The sequence below is a fragment of the Amblyomma americanum genome, chromosome 7, assembly GCF_052857255.1.
Source record: "Amblyomma americanum isolate KBUSLIRL-KWMA chromosome 7, ASM5285725v1, whole genome shotgun sequence".
Taxonomy (NCBI): Eukaryota; Metazoa; Arthropoda; class Arachnida; order Ixodida; family Ixodidae; genus Amblyomma; species Amblyomma americanum.
In genome coordinates this window covers 65,213,800-65,239,901 of record NC_135503.1, presented here as the reverse complement: position 1 = coordinate 65,239,901, position 26,102 = coordinate 65,213,800, and the positions used below count along the sequence as shown (strand labels likewise).

The following is a 26,102-nucleotide window of genomic DNA, read 5'->3' as shown; positions in this document are numbered from 1 at the left end:
CGGAGTGGCAGAGGTAGGGAGAAACACTATTGCATACAAAGACGCTGCTCAAGCCATCAGCGGCATATGTCGGAATGTTTAATGCTTCAGACGTTGCCATGCCGGTCGGTACACGCAGCATTAAATACAATGATCTGGCGCTTTCTTGAAATGCGCATGTAACTGTGCAAGAGGTATAAGACGACGAAAAGCAACACTTCGTGCTACTTATTCCTGCCTACTTATCGCATGCTAGGCCCGACGGGATGCATGTCCTTCTTAATCTGCTTTATTGTCGACGTCACTTTACAAAAACTGATAGATCTGAAAATAAAACAGCTCAAAAGGAAGACCCAATATATATTCGTACTGCGACAGCGAGATCCTGAAGGTACATTAAGCGGCGCTCATACACGTGGCGTCGGAAATATGGCACGATGTCGGCGAGAAGCTTCAGCGATGTCAGCGAGAAGGCAAGAAGCTTCTGTAAGCAGCGTCTGAGATATTTTATGAGACAGCGCGCACCTCTGCACGCAGAACTCCTGCCTAGTAATGTGCTACTTCCAGTTTTTATATTGTCGCACAGAGCTGCCTTTGCACTGTGTTGCACTGGTGCAAGGCAAGAATAAGCAAGCCTTCCCGGACATAGAACTTTATACTTTCTTTCATATCGCAGAGACGGTGCAAAGGTTGTCGACCGGACAGCGGAAGCGCAGGCCCGGCGTCCGGTGCGTGCAATAAAAGGACTCCGCCGCATCGCAGCGTTTGCATTTTCTAAGTGTCTCAGCAATGAAGCACCTCGCGATCATCCTTGCAGTGTTTCTGCTGTCTACAGGTATGCCAAGACTGGTTCTTAAAATATCCTTGTGTGTGTTGCGAAACTGTGTGTTATAACAGCGCTGCCGATGCTTTTCGTTTTGATTAATGAAGCTAAAGGCTAATACATCTGTCAAGAGGTCAAATAAAAATAAATTTCTACAAGCACTTGTTTGAATGCAGTGCACGTCTTTTTCAAGCTCCGAGTTTTTCAAACGCATTTGCCTCCCAGTTTTCGAACCTTACTGGCAGTAAATTGTTGCATTGCGTGAAGGTAAGAGAATTTCCACCATTAAAACAGCTTTTGAATCACGGATTTGATGTTACCTCTCTTCAATCTCTACGTTTACATCTCATTATGAAGGTGAATGAAAATTATTCTCAGGGTGTTGTTTGAACGAGGTATGCTTGGCAAACAAAACCGAATTACAGGCTACTAGGCCGTTACGGAAGTTTGTTTATTCATTTTATTTCACGAAACGGTGATAGTGGAATTGTTGCCTACCCGCAGTGGTCCTGGCGGAGGCCCAAGAATTGTCAGAAAGAAGATTACCCGGAATAAGAAAGCCGCCTCGAGGACCACGGCCTCTGCAGACCGGTGGCGGGCATCGACGCCGTTGCGGCGTAAGTGTGCCCGAAAAACTGCTTGGCATTAGGAGATGCGAAAAAATACATTTCGCTAAGCATATCCCAAGTATACTATAGCACGAATAGATTTAAAAGCACTGCAGTGTATAAATATGCGGCATTCGATTTATACCGCGAGAATTGCCTAGTCATTAAGCGTCTTAGGCTTGCACCCCCCTAAATGGCTCGTCTAACTCGAATACTTGTTAGAATAGTGTGTGGAGTTTACGACCACTGACACTTATCACTCACCCTTATCATACGTTATATCAAGCGCCGGAGAGGTCACATTATTATACAAGGAGTTACTCTTAATCTCTGTCAGAGCGATTTCGCAAGACAAATTCCCAGTGTTCGAAGACGACTTCGCATCTCATACACCTCCCTTGTTGGAAGCTCAGGTGGCGTAAAATTTAGAAAAGTGATATGAACAGCCCCACCATGCAGTCAAAAGTGCTGCGTTTGGTCGACCTTAATAATAATAATAATAATAATTGGTTATTGGGGAAAGGAAATGGCGCAGTATCTGTCTCATATATCTTTGGACACCTGAACCGCGCCGTAAGGGAAGGGATAAAGGAGGGAGTGAGGTCGACCTTAGGAAACCCTAATTTATATCATTATGCCGCTACCATGTCGCTGTTAAAATGCTTACAATATCATTACAACAATTTATCGCATCTTCTTTTCGAATTTGTTTTGACGCTTACGTGTTGTAGTCGTAATTATGAGCTAGTCCCATTTAATGAGCTGCAAGTTCTGCGCCGTCCTGCGTTTGTATCTTTTCTCTATGGATTTATTATGTATGTCCAAATATACAAGCTGTTTCAGTGAAATTTAGCCAAGGTTTAAAGATACACTGGGGCAAAACCAGTGAATGATGCTAATATCATGTTGTTTACTAGCGTAAATAGTAAGCCATAGTACTTTTATAATATCTCCAATATAGAAATAAATAAAGTGTGAAAACTTAACTTTTCACCTGTTGCGTTTAAGGCGAAAATATCGCTGCCAAATTGAAGGACACCGGGAAAACCCTCGATGTTCAGTTTTTATTCTGATTAGTTTTTGGATTATCTTCTTGATCCTTGAAATGAAAGCCAGCGAAATAAAAAAAACACACACGCAGCAGCCCCCTTGCGCGCCGTGACTGCAGTGCTTTTAAACGTTGAACTCGTGAACGGAGTTGTGATCGATAGTGTTGTGAATTTGACGGCGAAGAACATTGACATGGGTGCTATTTCACAACAATGAGGGAGACGGAACTAACCGTTTGGTCTTTGCCACTACTGAAAGAGAACTAGCTAGAGCCAATGCACGTTTCCACTGGCTCGAGGCAAGGAGGCCCTTGGTGTTTAGTTTCAAGAGGCGCTGGAGGCTAAATTAAATGTAGCACCAGCGACCTGCCGCATTCAGAGCGATTATGAGGTGGCGTGACGGCTCACAATTTGCAGTGGCGAGCAGCCTGATTGCTCTTTTGTTCAACGAGTGATCGCCGGTATATATATATAAACCTTGCCTAACGTTAACTGGGTCACCTGGTATAACAAGCTTTATAATGAGTGCATAATATTAAACTACGTTCTCTAAGCGTCGACATTACGCTCTTTGAGCAACGACATAGCGGCGAGATGAAGGCATATAAAGCTTTGGTATTGAGACCCTCAAGACTGAAAAGGAAACCAAATAGTTTGCTGAAAAGGAAAACAAAAATGTGCGTCATGAGCTTCTCTTGGTAAATAAATAGAAACACATGATTAGGGGCTAAGTTGAAATCGGTCTTTTAAGACTGAAGGACGGATTATTCTAAGGCGCTCTGCATAAAACAAAATGGCATGTCCAAGTAATGCAGTTACGTTGGTCGAATATCGAAAATGTTTACAGCTTATCTGATAATAACGCTCTTATTCCAGCAACATAGCAAGAGCGATTGTGCGAAGTGTATGCAGAGATGCACTTATAATGTTGAAGGTGCAGGTGTACTCCAGCTGCGCTTTCATACTGCTGTGTAGTGGTGACGGCAGTCCCGCTGTCAAGAATGGATCAATAGGCTTGCAAGCATAACTCTATACTGAGCTGACTCGCAGCTGCAAATAACTGAAAGACTTGGCGTTGGTGATAGCGACAAGCATAATCAGCAGTCTTCGTCGAACAGTCTCCGCCGCTGTCGATCACACTCAATTTAAAACCGAATGGTGTCCTCAGTCGGACTCTGTCACCTGGCTTCTACTCTGCGTCTCGCCGCAGATAAGTCGTTGTGTCGGGCATCTGTGCGCTTCCTGTCTTCTGTACAATGAATGTAGGCGGCGACGTCGAGGTTGTCTTCGGTGAAGGTTTAGAGGATGGCGTCGAGCGCGGTTCTTTCCTCTGTCAACGAGCAGAAAAGGCCTCATCCGGGTGGTCTCCTGCGCTGCAGTGTTCGGGCAAAGTCGACGTAAGGAAGGACTACATCCTAGGTCTTGTTTTCCGGTTCGACATACATAGCAAGCATGTCTGTGATTGTATTGTTCAAGTGCTCCGTGTGGCCGTTTGTCTATTCGCAGCTATTCGCGAATGATTTCGCGGATAACGTCGCGTTAGCTGTAGTTTATATTCGTAGAGTGCGGGTGAATCACTGAGAAGATATGCAGCTTCCCGTCCTATAGGTTTGCTGGAGTGTCCAGGGTTCTCCTCATGGTGGATGTCTCAGGGGTGTATTCGGTGGTAGATTTCGGTGTGTGGCGTACGAGACCGACGAAAAACTGCTCCTTGACACCTCCAATAAAATGCGTACCTTCTTTTGTTCGGGCATCTGGGTGTCTCCTAGACGGAACAGGTTCGTCATGTCTTCCACTTAGGCAGTTACCGTGTTATTCGGAAGCTGGATGTGAAATTTCAGCATCACCTCTGCTCATGACACTTGTAAATGTCATCAAAAGCTCCTTTTCAATGCGTGTAACGTCTCCAGAGAAGCTTGATAGTTTCCGTAGAAGTTACATATATCTTCACCAGCGACGCAGTAGAAAATTGAGGGCTCACGTGGCGTGTGAACAATGATCGTGGATGGCGCAGTTGTCATAGATGACGTCGTGGTATGAGGTCTGGTGGCAGCCCTTGAATTCGGCGGCTGGCTCGCTGCACCGGCGACAGTTCCTCCGGGTGCAAACGAATGGAGCTGGTGACACGGCATGAAGGAGAGGTCCGCAGTTCGAACGGGCACCCAACGCTTTCACCAAATACGACGCAGTGGTGACGGGAGTCCGCTAGTCAGGAACGAATCGAAAGGCTTCCGAAAGAGACTCTTCATCGGGCTGAGTGGCGCACACAGAAAACTGAACGGTACATCGGCGGGGATAGTAACAAGGATGATCGGCAGTTGTCAAAGAACAGACCACCGCCGCTGTCGATTGTGCTGTATTTTAAGCTGGTGAACTTTCGATATAAGCCGCAAGAATCGCCTATGAGAATCTCGAACAACGTAGATGGGGCTGTGCGCTTCTACAAACATTGCATGTAAATGCGGTAGTACCTGTCACCACCATGAAAATACAAAGATCACAACCCTTTGCGAGAAATATAATACAAATGTCTCAATTAAAAGCATGACCTATAGAGATTGGGGCTCCATTCATTGAGATGGTGAGGTCGAAAGTGCATTTTTTCACTATTATACGTATGTGCGCCAGGGCATGGGTAATCAGACTCACACTAGAGTGGCCTTTGCCCTGCAGTGGGCATACTCAGGCTAGTAATGATGATTATATACGCGCACTTGCTTTCGTACCCATTCAATGTCGTCATCATCATCTGAATTTAATTTTCAGAACCAGCTCTGTCGCCCTGGCCAGCGCTGTGTTAGGAGGCCAGTGAGGTGCATCCGGGCTCCCTGTCCCGGCAGTCGTAGATGTGAGTATGCGACGGTGAATTGTGGAATTGGAAAGAAGGCAGTTAAGTGCGTGCAACTGCATCAAACGAGGACGCCTTAGCAACTTGCTGTTTTCTGCTAACATTGTTCTCGTGTGTCTATAATGGGAGGAATTTCAGCGCCTGATTAAAAACCTTCGAATGAAAAGTCGAACCTTAGAGTCAAAAATTAATGCAAACAATATAAAAGTAACGTTCAACGCACTAAACACTTTTCGAAAGGCGCTGAGATACTTGCATACCTTTATGGAGTATTATCTTGCTAAAGTAGTGACTGCGGACGCTGGTCACATGACCGGAAAAATGAAGAAAATCAGAGTATATTCCAATATACATGACCCGCCGCGGTGGCTCAGTGGTCAGGGCGTTCGACTACTGGTCCGGAGTTCCCGGGTTCGAACCCGACCGCGGCGGCTGCGTTTTTATGGAGGAAAAACGCGAAGGCGCCCGTGTGCTGTGCGATGTCAGCGCACGTTAAAGATCCCCAGGTGGTCGAAATTATTCCGGAGCCCTCCACTACGGCACCTCTCTCTTCCTTTCTTCTTTCACTCCCTCCTTTATCCCTTCCCTTACGGCGCGGTTCAGGTGTCCAACGATATATGAGACAGGTACTGCGCCATTTCCTTTCCCCAAAAAACCAATTATTATTATTATTATTCCAATATACATACTGCGATTGTTTAGAGGTACAGCATCCACCTCGCGTACAAGAAGAAAGACTGAAATCGCTGTGCCGCTCAATTCTCTATAACGAATAAAGAAAGCTGAGTGTCACAGAAATGAATAACAAGGCCTGGCGTACGCCGAGATCCCGGGGGCTAAAGCCGACAAAACATACCTGCTGTAGTACTTGGCCCCATCTCCTATATGAGCCCCAGTATTCAGACCCCAGCCCTTGCGGAGCAACTAACCAAGGCGGCAGTAAGACCTGTGACGCAGCAGAGGCTGCCAAGACCTTCTCAGTCTGGAGAAGCCGCCATTGGAATCTGTACCCGGCAATGATTAAGGATACAATCGTAATAACGAAGCTAACCTAGTAGGACTCTCAGAGGAACTAGCTAGTACTAAAGGAGTAAAGACACCGACCTTTTTGGTGCATGGTTTCATGTTTGTAATGATGCGTAAAGCTTTATTATACATGGATTACCACCTGGTATTCTCCTACGACCGAAAAAGTTTTCATGACTGCATTTCTTTCTCGCTCTCTTTCGGTTTTGGTTTCAACAGCAAAAGGAGGACTGTGACGTCAACGAGTGCTTACAGGTCACGTGAGACATGAAGAAACTGCAATATAGTCGCTGCTTCCACATTCGCTGTCATTACGGCTCTTGAGGAAGGCTGGCTTCAGCACTGAAGTAAATTAAAACGATGAAGCAGCTATTATATGACGTTTTTCCATAGCTCACGTTACACAAAAGCACTCTTCGACGTCACGGCCATCGTTCAGCTGTTGAAACCGAAACCGATACAGCATTGGTTTGGTTTATGATTTGGTTTATGGGGTTTAACGTCCCAAAGCAACTCAGGCTATGAGGGACGCCGTAGTGAAGGGCTCCGGAAATTTCGACCACCTGAGGTTCTTTTACGCGCACTGACATCGCACAGCGCACGGGCCTCTAGAATTTCGCCTCCATCGAAATCTGACCGGCGCGGCCGGGATCGAACCCGCGTCTTTCGGGCCGGCAGCCGAGCGCCATAACCACTCAGCCACCGCGGCGGCTGATACAGCATTACAGAAAAATTTGATCATAAATTATTCTGCGGTCGTAGAAAAATATCACATGGTGATTCATGCGTATTAATGTCTTCCGCATCATTGTAGAGAAGAAAACATGCCACAAGAATTATGTGTCTATATTCCTTTAAATGCAATTTCGTATAGAGAGAGAGGTTAGCAGGAAATACGAAGCCTTTACTACCGTGCACACGGGCGGGCACATACTTTTGAATCCTGGTTTGCGGATCGGCATGAGCTGGGCCTGTGACTGTTGTCAACTGCTGGGATTGCTGTCGCTGTGTTGTTGGTAACAGAGGGCAATGCTACAGCAATAACATTCAGATGCATAGAAGGGCACTGCGATGCAAATTAAGCATGTAGATTTTATTATTCGTATATATAGTATGAGACACTATGTTGCCTGAATGTCCAAGAACATCACCGATATCACGAAATTTATTATTGTACCCAGCGTCACAAATGCTTGTTTCAGGCCGAGGGTATCGATACTAGCGGTCATTTACAAAAGCAGAAATTAAGTAATAGACTGATTTGGGGCTGCCTATCTTGGACGCGTGTGCGGATTGAACTTTGGTCCTTCGTGCTAAAAAATTGATACAAAACAAGAAGTCTCAGACTACTCTAATGTTTTGTGATGAAAAAATTGAAGATCGGTAAGTAATAAAATAATGCTAGGAGCGACACATTCAACTGCGCTTCAAGCGATGATGAAGACAAGCGCTACTGTTCAAAAGAAGCATCGAACAAAAATTGGGCGGTGGTTATACCAAGTGATGCTCAGAGCCTGCGACTGCAGAAGGCTTTTGCCTTTTGAGTTACACTGACCGCTTTCCCATCGCGTTTTTGAGTTTGCTTCTGGTCTTGAGTGGGCTTCTGGTGGGCGGCATGGGTGGGGCCTTCTCTACTGTGGAAACAAACGCTGAATGGATGTGGGTGGGTGGTGGGCTCCTCGCATCTGCTCTTTGTGGGTTGAGAACCGGGAGGTGTAAGGTGGGTTTTATTTCTGCTGCTGCGCGGGCTGGTGGTGAGCGAGGGTTTCTGCCGGTTAGTACTGGGTGAAGAGCAGAGGTGAATGTGTAGTGGGAGCTAGGTATCTCTCATTGGCTTCTGATGGGTAGCTGTTTCTCGATGCGGAGGTGGGTGCAGGGCTGGGCTTGTAGAGGATAGAGGCTTCGACCATTTGCTCTCACACGTCCACGGTGGCCTCGAAATGATGTGAAGAGTGGAGATGAGAGGGGAGTGGAGGTGTGTAGTGGGCGCCTCTCATAAAGTTTTGGTGGGTGGAAACTTCTGGAGAGTGCATATTGGTGGAAGCCTTTTGAAGGGTGCCGACGGTAAAAATTAGAGGTGAGCGTGGGGCTTGCTGGTGCGCTTTGCAATAATTAACTTCCAAATGTTACTTCCATGTGTTATTGTGCTAGTATGACATACATCGCGTATATGCACTTTCTTGGGTGATTTTCTTGGGCTGTACTGGCGCAGTGTGCAAGGCGTCAGGCACATAAATGTACGCGATGTGAATGCCGTAAATGTTGGTTTTGTTGGAATTCTTACGTATTTTTCTTTGTTAATTGCCCTTAACCATTGCAATACATTTTTTTGCATAAGGGTGCAAAGATATTAAGACTTCCAGGCACATTCCTAAGTTATATCTAAACTTTGTTTTCTAACAGCACTTTTCCTTTCAGTATCAAGAAAAAGTGGTCATTATTCACTACTGTATAAAAAGGGTTTTTTTTTTAAATTTGCATTCCTAACACAGACTTACTTTGTGACTGTACGTACCTCAACGCCCATATTTGCGTTCTTATTTGCAGGTGTATAATTGAATGCCCGAAACTGGCGGTCCTTTCCTACAGTAGGTTGAAGCCCTTCTGACTCCTACTTGTCGAATTATATAAAATTCCAGAAGGATCATGACTGCATGACTTTCTGTAGATCGTGCAAAATAAACCAGCATTTTTGTATTATTGCCCTCTCACTGTGTTTATTCTAATTGCAACTGCCCGGAGACTGGCCGAGATATAAACCACAGTCGGTGATTGGCTGCAAGGATGATCACGCGACTTGCTTATCTGTCCCGCGTAAAAAGGGAGTGCAGTTGGCTGTGTATATCAACGCACAACTTATGTCTAATTTTTATTTTTTTCTCAAAGGAATGAGCAAAACGCAGGCTCACGATGGCACAAAATCGTCTCACCGTTAGGCATATAATCACTAATAAGAAAAATCTGTCGATTTTATTGCCTCTTCCTGGTGTTGCGTGGGGTGGCCCCTCATATCCTGAGTCGCTTTTGGGCGTTAAAACCTATAAACCTAAACCAAACAAAACTTCTTGTTCGTGTTCGTCCGACATCGTGTTGTCTGTCCGTCCTCCTGCGTGATGTTTCGCCCCGCCTATAAGAGATCTCTCAGTGCTGGACAAAATAAAAACGCGGTGTTTGTAACGTCCTTTCAAATGTGCAGTCGGTGATGGCACATAAAAATATTGTAAACACAGATCAAGGTTACTTCGCTAAAGCTTTGTTTTACATCGTCTTACACGACCTGGAGGATACGAATCTGAATTACTAATGAGAGACGACCGTCTCTTCCATTAAAAGGTTGAAAGAGACTAGGAAAGAACACTTTACGTTAATGCAGATAAAACAGCGCTCACATAAAAGCCGGTAGGAGGGGGGGGGGGGGGGGGAGAAGGTGAATGCATGACAGACCTAGAAAGAGGAAACGGCAAACGACTTCGTTTATATCTGGCATGTGCCTTCAACGAGACCTGATTTCCATTGCAATAAGTGCGTTCAGTGAAAATATGCGCGTATTAAGTGCTTGTGTTTCGCAACAGTTGTCTGCGTAGAAATGTCACCTCCTGACTTGCCGCGTGCTACGCATTCTGCGTCTTTTTTTCCAACTCTCGCGAAAGGGAAGCGCCAAAACGCCTTCCCGGAGGCGGCATCTGTTCTGTTTATTTTTTCATCATCTGGAAGAGCTGCGGCCGGACAGAGGAGGAGCCGTCTGCACGTCCGGCACACGAAATAAAACGGTCGAACTTTCCGGTTAGTCGGTTCAGTTTTCCGAGACGTGATTTCCATTGCAATAAGTGCGTTCAGTGACAATATGCGCGTATTAAGTGCTTGTATTTCGCAACAGTTGTCTGCGTAGAAATGTCACCTCCTGACCTGCCGCGTGCTACGCATTCTGCGTCTTTTTTTCCAACTCTCGCGAAAGGGAAGCGCCAAAACGCCTTCCCGGAGGCGGCATCTGGAAGAGCTGCGGCCGGACAGGGGAGGAGCCGTCTGCACGTCCGACACACGAGATAAAACGCGTCGAACTTTCCGGTTAGTCGGTTCAGTTTTCCGGTGTCACAAAACACACCACAATGAAGAACTCAGCCATCCTACTGGCTGTGCTTCTGCTCTCAGCAGGTGAGTCGCGAGTTGTTTTTCAATCTTGAAAGTAAAATAGTTGCAGGCAACATTTTCCATGTAGTAAACGCATGCCCAATGTCTAACTACTCTTTCAGAGAATACTGCACCCACCTATTCTATAAGCTCCGCATTGAATAGGGGTAGCAGCACGCTCCCTCATTGGGTAGGAGTTCTAGTCAAGCAGGGTGCCCTAGAAAAACGAAAATCTCAGGGAATGTACTGACTGACGCGCGAAACTTTTTATAGGAACTCGGAAATGTTATCTGATGGCTACCTCTAATAAATTTTACTTTTGACTAGGCTAGGTGAATAGGTTTTAATTGGTCACGATCGCTCTCATAGTGCAATTTCTGCTGCTGCTAGAAGCACTTCGAGAAATGCTGACCTTCCAGTGGTAAGTTACTTAAAGATTGCCGCAGCATCAGTTGATAAACATGTTAATTATGCAGAGAAAATGCAAACATAAGCGCTCTGCACCTCCACAAAATGCTCCTTGGAAAGAAGTCAGTGAAGTGACCTATTCTTATGCATGCAACACACGCCTGCATTGCGTGGTATGTTAATAACTGCGCGTAGCGAGGTGAAAGTTTTAAATGGTGCTTAACTGAGCTAGTTGTTTCATACTTCATGGTGATTCCAGCAGTATTGGTATAAGGAGGACAAAGAAACGAACGAAAAAACAGACGTGAACCAACTGTTCATTCCTTTCTTTTTGTCTTCGTGCAACCAATTTTGCTTTGAATAGATGAAGAGTTTTTTTTTTTATATCCCCTGGAAAATATTGCTTGGCATTTTCATCCCCTGAAGTCAGCCAACGACCAAGCACTAATTTAGGGGTAGCAGCCACAGAAGAACACAGTGCAGGCGTATGACACACGTGAAGACCGCAGAGAAACCTTGCATCTTTTGCCAACCGAGGTGTCAGTACCCTCTTCAACGACGTACCGGCTAGTAGCGCAACGACGCACCCTTTTGCTGTTGTACTCCCTGCCAAAGCAGCGGCGAAGAGGACACTGGACTCCTTATCAGCTGCTAGCGAGACATAGGAGACCTGCCCTCTACCCGTGCTCTTCGACGCTACTATATTTAATATATGAGAACAAGTTAGTTAGGTTTGGTGTGATTTATTGCCCAGGGCGCGTTCCTTAACTTGGTGGTGATTGGGCCCACATGTCAAACATTTGGACATGGCGGTGTCTTTTCCAGAAATGGCGATGTTTGAAATATTCCGCGCTGACTGGAGGCTTCCAGCACGACAGCTGTTCGTACCAGTCGTAAGCAAGAAATAAGTATTTTCTTCGAAATCTTATGGCCTGTTTGTATACGAATTGTGATCTAGAGGTAAGCCTACTGGTGTTTCCTAGCGGCGGGCTTACGCAACTAATTGCTTGCTTGGTCATGAATTCATCTCGGGAAAACCATCTATTTAGTTTAAAAGGAATGAGCTAATCATTCATATTCTTTTACACGTTTAATATTAGGATTCACCGTGACGATGCGGTTAATTCAGAAGGAATATTTGACGCAGGTGTTTATAGTTTTTTGTAACGAAAACCAGCGTGCATGTTTTTCATTATTTACTGCAGAGAGCGACTTTGCGCTCTGAAAACAAGAAACAAAAACTGGCGACTTCTAACCTTATCATCAATATAGACTTTCTGCATTTTTGCAAAACCTGCGCGCGAACTAAAACGCAAAAAAATGTGACAAAGGATATGATGTGAAATATGCTGGCAGATAATACAGGAAGAAAATTAGTCGTATTAACGCAAGATCCTAGACGAGGAGCCAATATGGAAAGCTTCGACTCTACGAGAGCATTCTACACAGTCCTCTTTAAAGCAATCGAGCAGCGTAGAAATGTGGGCATAAATCTATCGCAGTGATGGTGGCAGAAGCCCAGCGCATTCCTGGAGTCGGAAGCGGGCGCCTGTGCGGTGTAAGTACATTATTAACAGTATTTATTTGATACAATGACCTGCTTTGTAACACCGTGTGGCGACTGTGTCTAATGGGTTGAATGTGATGTTTCACAGAGCGGAAGTCTTAGGGCAAATTTTTTGCTGCGGTTTGCGTAGTTCAGAAAACGTATCAACGCTCTAACTTCATTATTCATTGAAGAATAAAGGAGAGCAGTCAGTAAAAGCCAATCTGCAACATTTTACTATGCCATTTTGCATTGCTTCTGTGTAGTTTCATAGTTAGAAAAGGCGTCGAGATCTTTCAGAAGTTGGCGGTTGACCTTTGCACGCAGTAAATTTTCCTCGGAGTGAAGACGAATTGCGCTCTATAACACCCATGGACGCAATGCAGTGGAGTACAAGTTGGTATTTTCATTAATGAGATAATATAGGAAATTAACCGATTCGCGAGATTTTTACGTGCAAATTAGGATTTAAAGCAATCATACTGCGACTGCCGTCGAAGGCACATACAGAGAAAACGACCCACCAGGCACACGACAAAAATTCACAGGATGGCTACCCCTGCGCAACGTGAGACTAAAGGTGAGCTGGTAAAATATTTTTAGCCATATATTAATAGAAATGTATATGAGAAAAAATATGCATACATTCACAATTATACACAACTCTTATTGCGACATCTGTAGTAGTATCATTCCGAAAAACAGCGACTTCGGCGTGTGAGAGCAAAGCTATGAAGCCTCCATCTGTGTGCGAGAGGAAAGGAATGCAGCCTCCAACCTTTCAGAAGCGCCCAAACTACAGAGGACCATGAGACGCGCCCACTACTCATCCCTACACCTAGCTCACTCTACACCCACCTTCTCTCTCCAGGTCATTCCTGTGTCGGCATAGTGTCGGCGAGAAGCGCCACCCAGCACTCACCTCTCCACAGCAATTCCGCCTTCCAGAAGCTCATGAGAGGAGTCTTCCAAACAACCGAACATTAGCGTCAATTCTCCACGCAAATACAGCCTACTGAAGTTGCCCACCCGTCTCCGCCTCATATATTATGCGCCACCTCCACCCACCTCAACATTCAGGTGTCTCCAACAAATATAAGTCTATAAGAGGAGCCAATAATCCGCTCTTGGCATTTAAATGCGTAATAGCCCAGTGACTTCAACCTTAGTTTTCTTGTCGTGCAGAACGTTTGGTCGCAATTTCATGTTGTTTTCTGCCAGACGGAATGTCAGAGCTGATGTTGGCAGCAAATGTTGGCGTATTTAATTGAACTTATATTAGGTTTTGTTTGAGATAACTGCATTTGTCAATTACCGGAACTAACAGCGCCGGAATTTTACAGCGATAGCTGTTGAGCACCCGTCCCCTTTTTTCTCGTCGCCGTCGCCGTCGGCGTAACCGGACAACCTGTGTCGCATAAGCCTACGGGTGGCTCTGTTTGGAACACCCGCCTGCCAGTGCAGGGGTGCATCATGCGACCGCTACACCAGTGGCCGAATTTTTATCATTTCAACAATAGTTGGGTTAACTTTATTAGAAAGCGTAATTAGAAAATCTCGCATGACATTTCGCACTGATTGGCGAGATGAAGGTTCCACACGCACGCAACTATTTATCGTTCAAGAACTAAAAATGATGAAAATGTATGTTGTGATGAATGCAATCATCTCTTTTGTTTTGCAGTATCAAACATGTCGCCGATCAGAACGGTGTGTCGAGGTGCCTGTGAAGTGCCCCAAGACTCCATGCCCACGAAGTCTTAGATGTAAGTCTGACAATAAAACTACAAGAGAGTATAATTTTCAACAATTTGTTCAGTGCAAGCTGATGAGTAGGCTTGTCTCGCATAGTAACGTAGTTGTGAAGAATGCTTGCGATGGTTCAATTTCCACGTCAGAGGGAACTAAAATTGTTGCAAGTGTCATAACTTCTCTCGGCTCGAACTTAATGAAGGCAAGAGGTATTTGCCTGAGAAGTTTTTCAATTCCACAGTTAATTAAAACAAGATTGCTGAATGAAATACCCGGAAAATACCCTGGTTGGAAGGGCAGTTAGAGTTGTTAGCAAACAGTGCACCCGAAACGAGTCGCTCTTTAAAAGGCGAGCGACAGGAGGCATTGTGTCTTCCCATAGTTTTGAAGCGATAACATTAGAAGCTGCAGAGGGTGAAACTGTGTCATCGGTGATAAATTTCGCCCATTGGCTCCAGGGAAGTGACGTTAGCAGAGCGGCATGACGTCACGTAAGCTCCGGTAAGGGCATCGACAACTGCACATACAGCTAACGTAGCATTCCCGACACACAATAGAAAGAGGAGAAGAGCTCAGAAATCGTGTTTTTTTTTTTTGGAAAACTGGACTGGGCATTCTGCAAAATAAATTTCTGCTGACAAATATTTTAGTTGTGGGCATACTTGGGCGATTTCTTTGCGCTAGACCATCATCATTTGTCCTGCGTGTCGTGCATCGTAGTTTTTGGAGTTTTACGCATGCTGGCAGGTGCTGTATACTAAATCGTAATACACTGCGAAGGTTGCGACATGTATCTTTTCTAGCCACGAAAAATGTTCACGTGTTTATAAAATCGGTATGCTAAAACAGATATATATCTTTTATGGTCCTGAACAACTTGGACAAGAGCTTATTGATAAAATGTGGTATTTTTAGGGCTCTGCCTTAAGCTAAAAGCGACGACTGAAAAAGGAATGTGCCAGGAACGGCTTCTTAAAGACGTTCAAAAAAACTTGGCGGAAGGCTGTGCAGTAGGCCTCGTTAAGAATTTTTATACGCGACCAACTTTAAAGTAGCATTTCTGTCACTATTTACATTTTCGTGTGATATAGTGAGCTAAATCAATTGCATCTGATTGAAAGCGTTATGTAAAAAACTTTTCCAGGAAGCAAAAAACTGTAACACCAGTGCTTACAGTTTTGTTTTTAAGTAACTAATAAAGAAATTTCTATGATCCTAGCACGAGTGAAGTACACGTTTTGAAACACAACTCGAACAACCGTTATTTAGGTCGCTTTATATATAGGCAAAAAATATGTCATAATAAAAGAAAACACATTTATTTTTGCGTAGCATTAGTATGTTTCGGTTCCTTCATTGAAACTTTTCACGCTTCATGTAGAAAGATATTGAAAACGGCCTGATATTTTTCGGTTTGTTTTCTTGAGCAGAAGCCGGAATACGAGAGAAACAAATTTAGTCCTGTGTTAGCCTACTATCCTCACTTATGCAGAGGCTCGTATGTTTTTTGCAATAACACATGAGCCACATGGACAGATTAGAAACGTGCTCATGAAATAACTACTAAAAATTGCATAGACGACCAAACAGTCAGAAAAGGGTATTTGTTCGTTGCCGCCTTCACAATGACTGATGCTCTGATGCTCCGTTGCGCGTCTGCCTGTTCAAGTCCTTCGCGGATAAGTGAAATAATAATGCGTGCCTTGCTTTTCTGTTTTCGTTATATATATCCTTATTACCCATGATGACAATGCATATTTTAACGGGAAATTCACATAAGTTAGACGTAAACGTGGACTTTAATAACAATACAATAGCCCTTTTGCAATAGAGATATCATGATTACATCACACCGAGAATTCTTTACAGTAGCTAAAGCAAAGGAGAAGAAGAAGCCTAACACCGAATAACGACGTTTAGTTGATATAAATAATAAAAAGTACTAGCGAAAAATTTAGCGAATATAATGTTTTCTACTGCTCGTTTCTGACAACATTTCTTTTCTTTTTTTCAGGTTTGTGAACATGCAGAGCAAGCACGAAAATATCTTCTTTCCGGCGTTCCGATGGACTGCTTAGAAAGACGCGTTTACAGCGAATGCTTTAGCACCACATCTGTATGAACCCCTTTATGTTCGGATATGCATTCTTTCAATTGTAAAAATAAAGTGGAACGCTTTGATATATATTATTGTGCTCTTTGACATGTGCTCTTTGAGAGTGTAAGTTGTAGAACAAATCATTGAAGGATAATGAGGAACATGCGAATTATGTAAAACAGTGAAATCACGAGTTTTAACTCTCAGAGCTAAAATACAACGCCTGGAATTCTAATGAAATGAAATGCGCGTTTCTTCGAAAAAGTTGCGAAACATGTTTGTTTATCTAATAGGCATTTACTTGAACAAATGTATCAGATCCCTTACCAGATAACAGACCACTATACCCGTACGGCGACAAAAGAATAAGGTGAGCCTTCTAAAACACACAAGCTAATTTACAGGGACAAAAATTATAACTTGGTTTCATTCATCAGGAAACAGATAAAAACTGGGGTACCTGTATTGAGAGCGCTTCGCATACCATGCCGGAACTAATCACGTCAATTTCTAAGCAGTACTTCCTTACGTGGGCAGAACCACACACGCCACTGCTTTGTGCACGTTACTTAAGTCGTTACTGGTTATCTTCCGATAATGGAGACTTTCAAGATGTCTGGCAAGGCACCTATCGTTTGCAGTACCATACCGTACTCCTCCGGATTGAGTAAGTTCGCCCTTTTGAGCAGATTGCCACGAACGGTGTGAGCAGTCCACAAGGCCGCGCGCTCTTGGAAATGAGCAGCCCGGCGCATGCTCTCTGTCTCGGCCTTTATCTATTTACGCAGCTGTTCATCCTGTTCAGGGAAAGCGCGGACTTTCGGGGACCTCTATTCATTCATTCATTCATTCATTCATTCATTCATTCATTCATTCATTCATTCATTCATTCATTCATTCATTCATTCATTCATTCATTCATTCATTCGTTCAAAACGCAAAACACACTTTACTCTCGGTTTACGCAGTAATGGCAGCATGCGCACAAACATGCGCGCTAAATCACTGCGCAAAGCTAAAGGGAGAGTGTTCTATAGGGAAGCACCTCGTTTCACTGATTTCCCTCGTATCTCCGCCTATACTCCACACACGTGGCCCTCTCATATCTTCTTGCTGTCTCTGCTAACGGAGCTCACGGGATCGCTCTGTCATCAGGCAATGTCATCAGTGAATCGCAGATTATTTAGGTATTTTCGATAAATTCATAACCCCAACTGTTCCCAATTAAAGCCTCTGAATACCTCCTGTAAACAGGCGGTGAATAGCGTTGGCTAGATTCGTTCTGCTGCCTGACACCCTTCCTTATTGGAATGTTGTTGCTGGCTTTACAGAGGAGTATGGTAGCTGTGCAGCTGTTATAGATATCTTCCATAATTTTACATAAGGCTGTTCTACACCCTTAATCCGCTATGCCTGTATGACTGCTGAGGTTTTCACCGAGTCAAATGCTTTCTCGTGATCAATAAAGGCTACATATAGGGTTTGGTTATGTTGTGCCAATTTCTCTATTGCCTGATTGATAGTGTTAATATGGTCTATTGTGGAATATTCTTTACGAAAGCCTGCCTGATCATTTGGTTGATTGAACTCTATTTGCGATTACCTTAGTAAATACCTTGTAGTAAAGTGACAACGCGCTGATCGATCTAAAATTTTTGAAGTCCTTGACGTCTCCTCTGTTATTCATTAAGACTGTGTTAACGTTCTTCCAAGTTTCTGGTACTTTTGACGTCAAAAGGCATTGCGTATGCAGCGTGGTCAGTTCTTATCGCACAATCTCCCCTCCGTTCTTCAACAGGTCTGCCTTTATTAGATCGTCCCCAGCAGTTTTCAAACATCTTTGCATTGCTCTCAAGGCTTTCTTTTCTTCGTATTTTGTTACAGGGGGGATGTCAGATTGCTGTGTGACATTGCCTGTCTCATTTGCGTCCCGATTACATTGTCTACTCTATACATTTATGTAGAGCTCTTCGTCTGCTTTAACTTTCTTATCCATATTGCTAACAAAATTGCACTCTTTGTCTCTTAACGCATGCAACCGATTCTTGCCTATGCCTAGTTTCCTCTCCACCGCCTTTAGCATACCTTCGTTCTTAGAGCTTGCTCGATTCTATTCATATTAAACTTTGTTATGTCAGTGACCTCCATCATCATAATCATCGTTATCCGCTTACTGATTAACAGTTCTATACCGTCTGCTGGGTTTGATGCTTTATTGCCAGTCCTCATATTTCAAGGGCACCACTGCAATCCAGAGGTACAGAGTGGATCAATTTTCTGGTCATTGCGATCATTCCAGCCAAGCAGAGCGGAGACGTTTTTTGAGGCGCGACGGTTGCTTAGTGGGCAGATAAATGACATTGAATGATGGACGAACTCTTCGCTAGCTAAGCCGGAGTATTCCTTTGCGCTCCTTAAAAAAGCTCTGGATTACAAAGATTTATTGCGAGTACGTTAAGCATGAAGCGTCCGTCATCAATTAGCGTTAAACTGTACACGTCTCAGGTAAACCTATCCCGTTTTGCTGTGATAAGAAGGCCACCACCGCCGTAGTGGCCTTGTGGTTCGGCTGCTAGCGACGGTTGGTTCGAAACCCACAGCCGGCACCCACCGGTAAAATTGCGTACAGGCATCCCTAGGGCAAGCGCCTGGCTTCCTGAGCGGTGTGTGCTCGAAGGATGCTCCGTAAAACGCGCTGCGCCCTTTCGGGGGTAAATCCAGATTCGAACACCTCAGCCTGTTAAGAGTGCTCCTGTTACCGTGTTTAGACGGGGTTCGCTTTGGGAATTCAAGTTCGTCCGCTTTGACCAGTATGTCCCAACAAACCTGAAGGATAAACTGTCACTACTGTGAGAGATTATTTGAAAGAGAAACTTGAGAAATATATCAACCTTCATTTGCGTTCTGAGTAATTTAATATTGTGGTCGTTATAGCAGGAATTGAACATATACCAGTATCTGTATGTATACATTAGGAGGCTGCGGCGATGGCCGAAGGTTTCATACATAGAGAATTGAAGACGCCCTGTTTGCGCTTGGGGTGATCCGAATCCCGCCTAAGCCAGAAGTATTTTTTTTTCAGGATGGATTTTGTTCGGACCGATCATTTAAAAAATCATTGGGAATGTTTGTAGGCGATGTACACATGACGTTTCTGAAATTGTACGCTAAAAGCATTAGCGTGCTTAATATGTGGCCGTCGAGGTTTACACCGAGCAAAACAAAAACGTCACGGCGTAGCGAAGGTAGAGGTAGGATGCCATGCTGTTATTCAACCCCAGAATCAAAGACGTTGCTAAGTATGGACTCTAAAGCTTAAGCTAATTACAGTGTTAGTGCGGTGAACCAGATCTCAAACGATTGATGGGTGCTAAACAAACTGCATTCTTGGCCAGCCTATGTCAAGGAACTCTATGAGCGCGGCGAGTGAGCAGTTTATCGCTCTGAGTCCATAGTAAGAAAGCAATTTTCAAGATCTTACAGCTCCTTAGAGAGACGATTTTTGTCACTTCAAGGAACTTCACATTCATGCAGGTATTACCTTCAAGGTTCCTAAATGTAGAAGACATTAAGTAGCCTTTAAGAGGAAATAGCGATTGTGCGTTGGGGGGGGGGGGGGGGGCAGCAGCTGACGATGATGACGAAGGTGTATTACTTCAGACGGTGCTGTGCCACTCAATATTCCCAGAGTTAAGAACATTTAGAAATGGGCAGCTAAGGGTGCTGGAGGCACGAAACGGTGCAATGCAGAACCAGCGTGCAGATTATTCCTGTACTCTTCGCGCATGAAAGGCACGACGGGATGGGTCAGCCACCGGAGCGGGCCGTCATTGCCGACTTCTTTATTATAACATCAGGCAAGATTGTCTTTATCAAAAAAAAAACAGCTGTAAAAGAACGTACAATAAGTTATAAGTCGACAGTGACATCCTGAAGATACATTTTTTTTTTTTTATTCGAGAAGTGTGCCATGAGGCATAAGTTGAAAAAGGAAATGGGGGAAGGAATGCACGGGATTGAAAGTTAAAAGAAGGAGTGAAGAACCGTTGCGCTGAGGTAGTCGCAGAGGTTGTTAATGAAACGGTTGTCCATTGTCCACTTCACGAAGTCACTTTCGCGGTTCCACCGCAGGCCAACCTCTCTGAGGAGCCGTTTTCTGATAGCAGCCGTCGCTGGGCACGTCCACAACGAGTGCCGCACATCACATATGTCCGGTGCAGCGCCACAGTGAGGGCACCTGTCAGGTAGTGGCAGATCTTTGGCACGCCACCGATGACGGACAGATGGTGTCAGAGCCGCCCCTGCCCGAATCCGGCGCACGGATACCTCCTCCTGCCGAGTAAGACTACGGGGGAGAGGGTGCGAACACGGAGGAATTAGAGCGCGTGTTCGCTGGCGCAGAACTTCGGAATCGGAAACGTGGGACAGGAACGGATCTGGGGGAAGAGGGGAAGGTGGCGGATCGTCTAATGTATGAAGATGAGTCATAGCATCCGCTTGAATGTTATGTGGATCCTGGGCATGGCCGCGAATCCAGTGTATGCGCACAGGACATGGATACTTTGCGCAGAGCACATGAATAGATTGTGAAATCTGGAACGTTCGTCGAACAGCCTTCAGCTGTTTAAGGGCGGCGCGGGAGTCGGTGTAAATGTGAACTGTATTGAAACTTCAAGCCATTTACAATGCCATTGCTTCCCTTCCGCTCGTTCCTGAAGATACATTAAGCGGTGTTCATGCACTTGGCGTCGGAAATATGGAAAGATATCCGGGATGAAGAAGCCGCTGTCAAGAGACTTCTTTCAGCAGCCTTCGACATATTTCATGAGGCATACTTTCACACCGTCAGAGAGGGGCTCACCATCCTGACATACAGCCTTCCGCTGCATGTGCTCAACTTGCCTAGTAACGGGCTGGTTCCAGTTTCCACGCAGTCGTGCCGAGCTGCCTTCCTACCGTGTTGCATTGGTGTAAGGTAAAGGTAAGTAGGCTTTCCCGGACACAGAACTTTATACCTTATTTTTATCTTTGCAACGATGTAAAGATTCTCGAGCGGACATCGGAAGCACCGCCTCAACGTCCGGTGTGGGAAATAAAAAGACTGTGCCGCATCGCTAGTTTGCATTTCATTCCTGTCACAACAATGAAGCACTTCGCGATCGTCCTTGCAGTGTTTCTGCTGTCCACAGGTAAGTCAAGAGCACTTCACCTATAGAAGCTAGCAAGTGTTATGTTATGCTATGTTATGTTGTGTTATGTTAGTGACGTTACGCTGGCCTTTTCTGTTAAATCATTTACTACAAGAGCAGAACTGCTGCCGTCCGTTATGGTCATTAGGCATACTGTTACAGCCATTTTTCTATAATTTGTATAGGAAAAAAAGCGTAAAAATAGCTGTAATTATAAAGAGCCTTCGTTTGTCAGGAGATTGCAATTTTTAAAAAGTATTTGCTTTTAACGTCTCACCAATTAGCAGCACCAAAATTTTATGTTGCCTAAGGTAAGGAAATTTGTGTCATTAAAACGATATCGGTTACAAGACGTTCATGTAAAACAGGTAAAATATATAGCATGATATTTTACTTATTTAATTAATTAATAAACTTTACAGGCCCCATTGAGTGCGTCGCTTTGAAAGTGAAGGAAAATTATTTTCTGTCTCCTGTTTTTAAGCAGACATACCTGTCGAAAAAACCCAATTTACTGGCTCTCAGGGCAGGAGGTTGCATTTAATTGGACTGCTTGAAGCAATGATAAAAAAAGAGTTCCCTACCCGCAGTGGTGCTGACGGAGGCGCAAGAATCGTCAGAAAGGAAATTTGCTACACTAGGAAAGGTGCTGCGACGGATCCGGCTTCTGCAAACCGGTGGTGGTGCTCGACACCGTTGCGGCGTAAGTCTGGGGAGAAACAATACGCGGTGTTTGGAGATGCAAAAAATGGCGCAGGCATTTATATATGCTAAAAATCCTACCGCATAAATAGGAGAAGAAAATGCTACAGCGTATGCGATTGCGGTCTTAACGCTGTGTGCTGCAGAGTTGTGTAATCATTCAGTTCCTTAGACTAGCACCAGATTAACTAACCTAGTTAACCCAATTAAGGTTACAACCCCTAACACGCCCCACTCACACTTATCCGATGTTACTTAATGTGCTGCTCAGGTCACATACATGCAGAGATCGGTATTCTTAAGCTACGTCATCGACTTAACAGCACGATTACAAAATTTCAACTTTTAGATGTTGACTTTAACTTTAGTGCACATCCCGTGTTATAAACACAGGTCGCGTTAAAACTGGAAAGGGATTGTTACAGCTCCGAATCAAGGATTAAAAAATGCCGCACTGCATTCGAGCTCGGGCAACGTTGAAAAGCATGTCCCTAATAACTACTTATAGGATGGCATTGCAGCTTTCTTAAAAAAATTTTCTTCTCAGAAATATCTTGGCGCCCACTCAATCATTGTGAGCAGCAGCTCAACATAATCAATTTTAGCTCCGCTCTCCCTTTAAGCCCGATACGGCTGGTTTTATTGTGTATGTCGGTACATATAACAAGAATTGGAAATAGCACTCTTACTTTAACTCAATTCTTGGTGCTATTCAAGAAAAAATAATGTGAAGGCATGAAGACATGAATCGCTGTGCTATTGTCATCTCAAAATTAAATAAATTTCCTCCAAAGAGAAGTAGAAGTGCCGCCCATGACGATATATTAAATGTTACTTACAAATCGATGAAGCAGTGAAAACCTGACATCTGCCTTTTGAGAGTACCGGAGGATCATTTCATACCATAAGAAATGATGAAGCAATGCATAAAACAAAATGCAGCTACTTGAAATCCAGTCACTATAGTTCCAAAAGCAACTATCCAAACGTTTTACAGCCTCTCTGACAACGTTCACATCCTAGCTAAAAAAGAAGGGCACCTTCCCGAACAATATGAAAGTCCTTTGTAAAATGTTTGGAACTCAAGAGGTTTGCTTTCGTGTCACACTATGTGCTTCGTAATCCAAGCCTAGTATTCCAAATAGCGCGAAGGTAGGTGTACTGCTGTTAGCACACTCTCCAATAGCTACCACATCTATAAACGCTACAGGAGCCCCAGTAAAGGGGTTACAAGCAAACTCCTGCCCTGTGAACTTTTGAGAAAGGCTGTAAATATAGTCAAGACTAGCACCGGTAGCAGTGAAACTGCAGGTGGTCTGTACGTTCAGTTTTGACATAACAAAAACTGTCTTTCAAAATTCCATGACTTCAGAACATTGGGGCCCCGATAGTGCGAGGGTGAGCTTAGCAATCTAGTTTTTTTGGCGCGCTTTCTTTCGTGCATGTGAGTATTCGTCAGCACCATACCTTTTTTTACAGGACCAATTCTGTCGCCCTGGTCAACGCTGTGCTAGGCTCCCATTAACATGCTTTAGACGTCCCTGCACTTCGCGTTCTCGATGTGAGTATCTGAAAGCAAAACGGAGTTAATGATACGGGGAGTGTAACTTAGTGAAATTAAGTCAAACGCGAACGCATTTTCAACCCTCACCTTCTTTTTCACACCGTCCTGCTAATTAAGGCCATAAATATCAGTAGACGATCGAGGAGCTACGAATGCAAAGCGCAATAACAGGATTAAAATAAACATAAAGAAAACAAAGCTATGATTGAATATCATAAGAAAGTTGCAGAAGTTTTCAATAGGCGGTGACAAAATGGTAACAGTCAGAAAGTACTGTCATCATAAAGAAATGGCTATACACGAGCAAAACGAAAGAAAAAAGATGAATATCTGAGTTGATTTCGATATCGATGCAATGATCGTTTTTTAGAGGCAAAGCATCAGCCTCAAGTGCAAGAGGACTTCGGTCCGGATTCCTGCGCGGCGCGAGTTTCAACCAGATAAAATAAAATCATAGTGTGGACGGAACTGATAAATCAGGCTTGGGTTGAAGCCTGGTGCCAGCCACCAGAGCGACAACACACCTCTCACCATTCGCAACACCGTGAAGTTAAGATTACCTTATCGAGACCTCCTTGAATACGCTTCCAGTCAGGTAAATATTTCGCAGCCTTGCATAAGACGAAGCGGTCTGCAGAAATAGCCATTTTAGAGAACAGGAAGGGGGGGGGGGGAGGGGGCAGGTAATTAACAGAAAACAGAAACAAAGAGCACTACGGGGGCCAATAAGCTTCCTAGGGGAACGCCGGAGCCAACAAAGAAATTTAAGAATTTGCAGCAGTCTATTCTAACCGATGCATAGATGCCCAGCAAAAAAAAAAAAATTCTATCCCACTGATAGCAAATGGATTTATTTAGACGGCTTTAAGTTTAGGCACAAGCTAGAATGAGGTGTCATATGGAATGCTTTCTTATCATTAATAAAAAAAGCATCAGTAGGCTTTAGAGGCGTGCAAATTAGAATGAGTGTCACTAATACTTCAAAAAATTTTGCTTCATAACGTGTCCAACATTCTCGGACAAACATTTTCAATATTGGAATTTTGTAACACAATATTATAGAAGTATTTGAGGTAATGGTTCATTCTTCCAATGCGCAGCAGAATTGTTTAATGTTTAAAACCAATTAGGAACAAAAATGACGATAGTACAAACGTTAATATAAAAAGTGCAAGCCTGTTGACAGATAAACTGAGGGTATGTTGAATATCATAATTAAATCGTACAGTATATGAAAAATCATAAGGAAGTAATTACTCAATGACGTCCACCCGAGCGTAGCCATACGGCTGCAAAGGAAAGCTGCAATTTCTCAAGCCATACTTCACCTTGGGGGATTCCCCTAAACATTTGACCTATATGAAAAATAGCGTTCATAAACTCCTCGTTACAAAATGTTTGCCCACAATTGTTGTCTGTCATTCTTCCGGAATCAATGCTAGTTTAGGAAGGTCACATGTTTATAATAGTAATCACCATCTTCATCACTCCGACTGCGCCGCCCAGTGCAGGGCAAAGGCCTCCTTCATGTCTCTCCAGTTTACCTTGTCATTTGACAACTGCGGCCACCCTATTCCCCGTAAACTTCTTGATCTCATCCGCCCACCTAATTCTTGCCGCCCCCCACTACGCCTGCCTTCTCTTGGAATCCACTCCGTTACCTCTAAGGACCGGCGGTCATCTTACCTCCGCATATTACATGCCCTGCCCAAGCCTATTTCTTCTTGAATTCGGCTAGAGTGTTATTAACCCGTCGTTGATCCCGGCACCACTCCGGTCTCTTCCTGTCTCTTAACGTGACACCTATCATTTTTCGTTGCGTAGCTAGCTACGCTGTCCTTAATTTAAGTTGAATCATTTACGTTAGCCTTCATGTGTCTACCCCGTAGGTGAATATCGTCCGATGCAATTGATATTTACTTTTTTCTTGAGGGGATGTTTGACAAACTGCCATTCATGATCAGCGAGAACCTGCCAAATGCGCTCCACCCCATTCTCATTCTTGTAATTATTTCGCTTTCGTGATTCAAACCTGCAGTCACCGCCTGACGTAAGTAGACGCCGTCCCTTACAGCTTCCAGCACCTCGCTACTGACTGTAAACGGCTTTTTTCTTCCGAGGCTGTTGAATATTACTTTAGGTTTCTGCGTTTCAATTTTGAGAACCACAGTACTACTCTGCCTGTCTAACTCATTGATCGTATATTGCAGTTCATCAATCTTTTTCATATTATTTACAGTAGATAATTTGCTCTGAAACCTTACTAATATTTGTTAGAGAGATAGGGCGGTAGGTAAATATAAATAACGATTCCCACTTTTCGACACAATACACTGGTGATTTTTCAGTCAGCTGGAAAACGCCCGTTAGTTAATGAGTGAT

The 26,102-nt window shown here is 44.1% G+C and overlaps 2 long non-coding RNA genes across 2 annotated transcripts; both read left to right on the top strand.

Moving 5' to 3' along the window:
* Positions 1-659: 659 nt before the first annotated feature.
* On the top strand, positions 660-9,027 carry LOC144097167 (uncharacterized). The gene is made up of 4 exons (XR_013306931.1): positions 660-814; positions 1,307-1,419; positions 5,226-5,307; positions 8,881-9,027. It is a non-coding gene; the product is annotated as an uncharacterized LOC144097167 (long non-coding RNA).
* Positions 9,028-10,326: 1,299 nt separating this feature from the next.
* On the top strand, positions 10,327-16,529 carry LOC144099258 (uncharacterized). The gene is made up of 4 exons (XR_013307362.1): positions 10,327-10,485; positions 12,372-12,427; positions 14,100-14,181; positions 16,182-16,529. It is a non-coding gene; the product is annotated as an uncharacterized LOC144099258 (long non-coding RNA).
* The last annotated feature ends 9,573 nt before the right edge of the window (positions 16,530-26,102 follow it).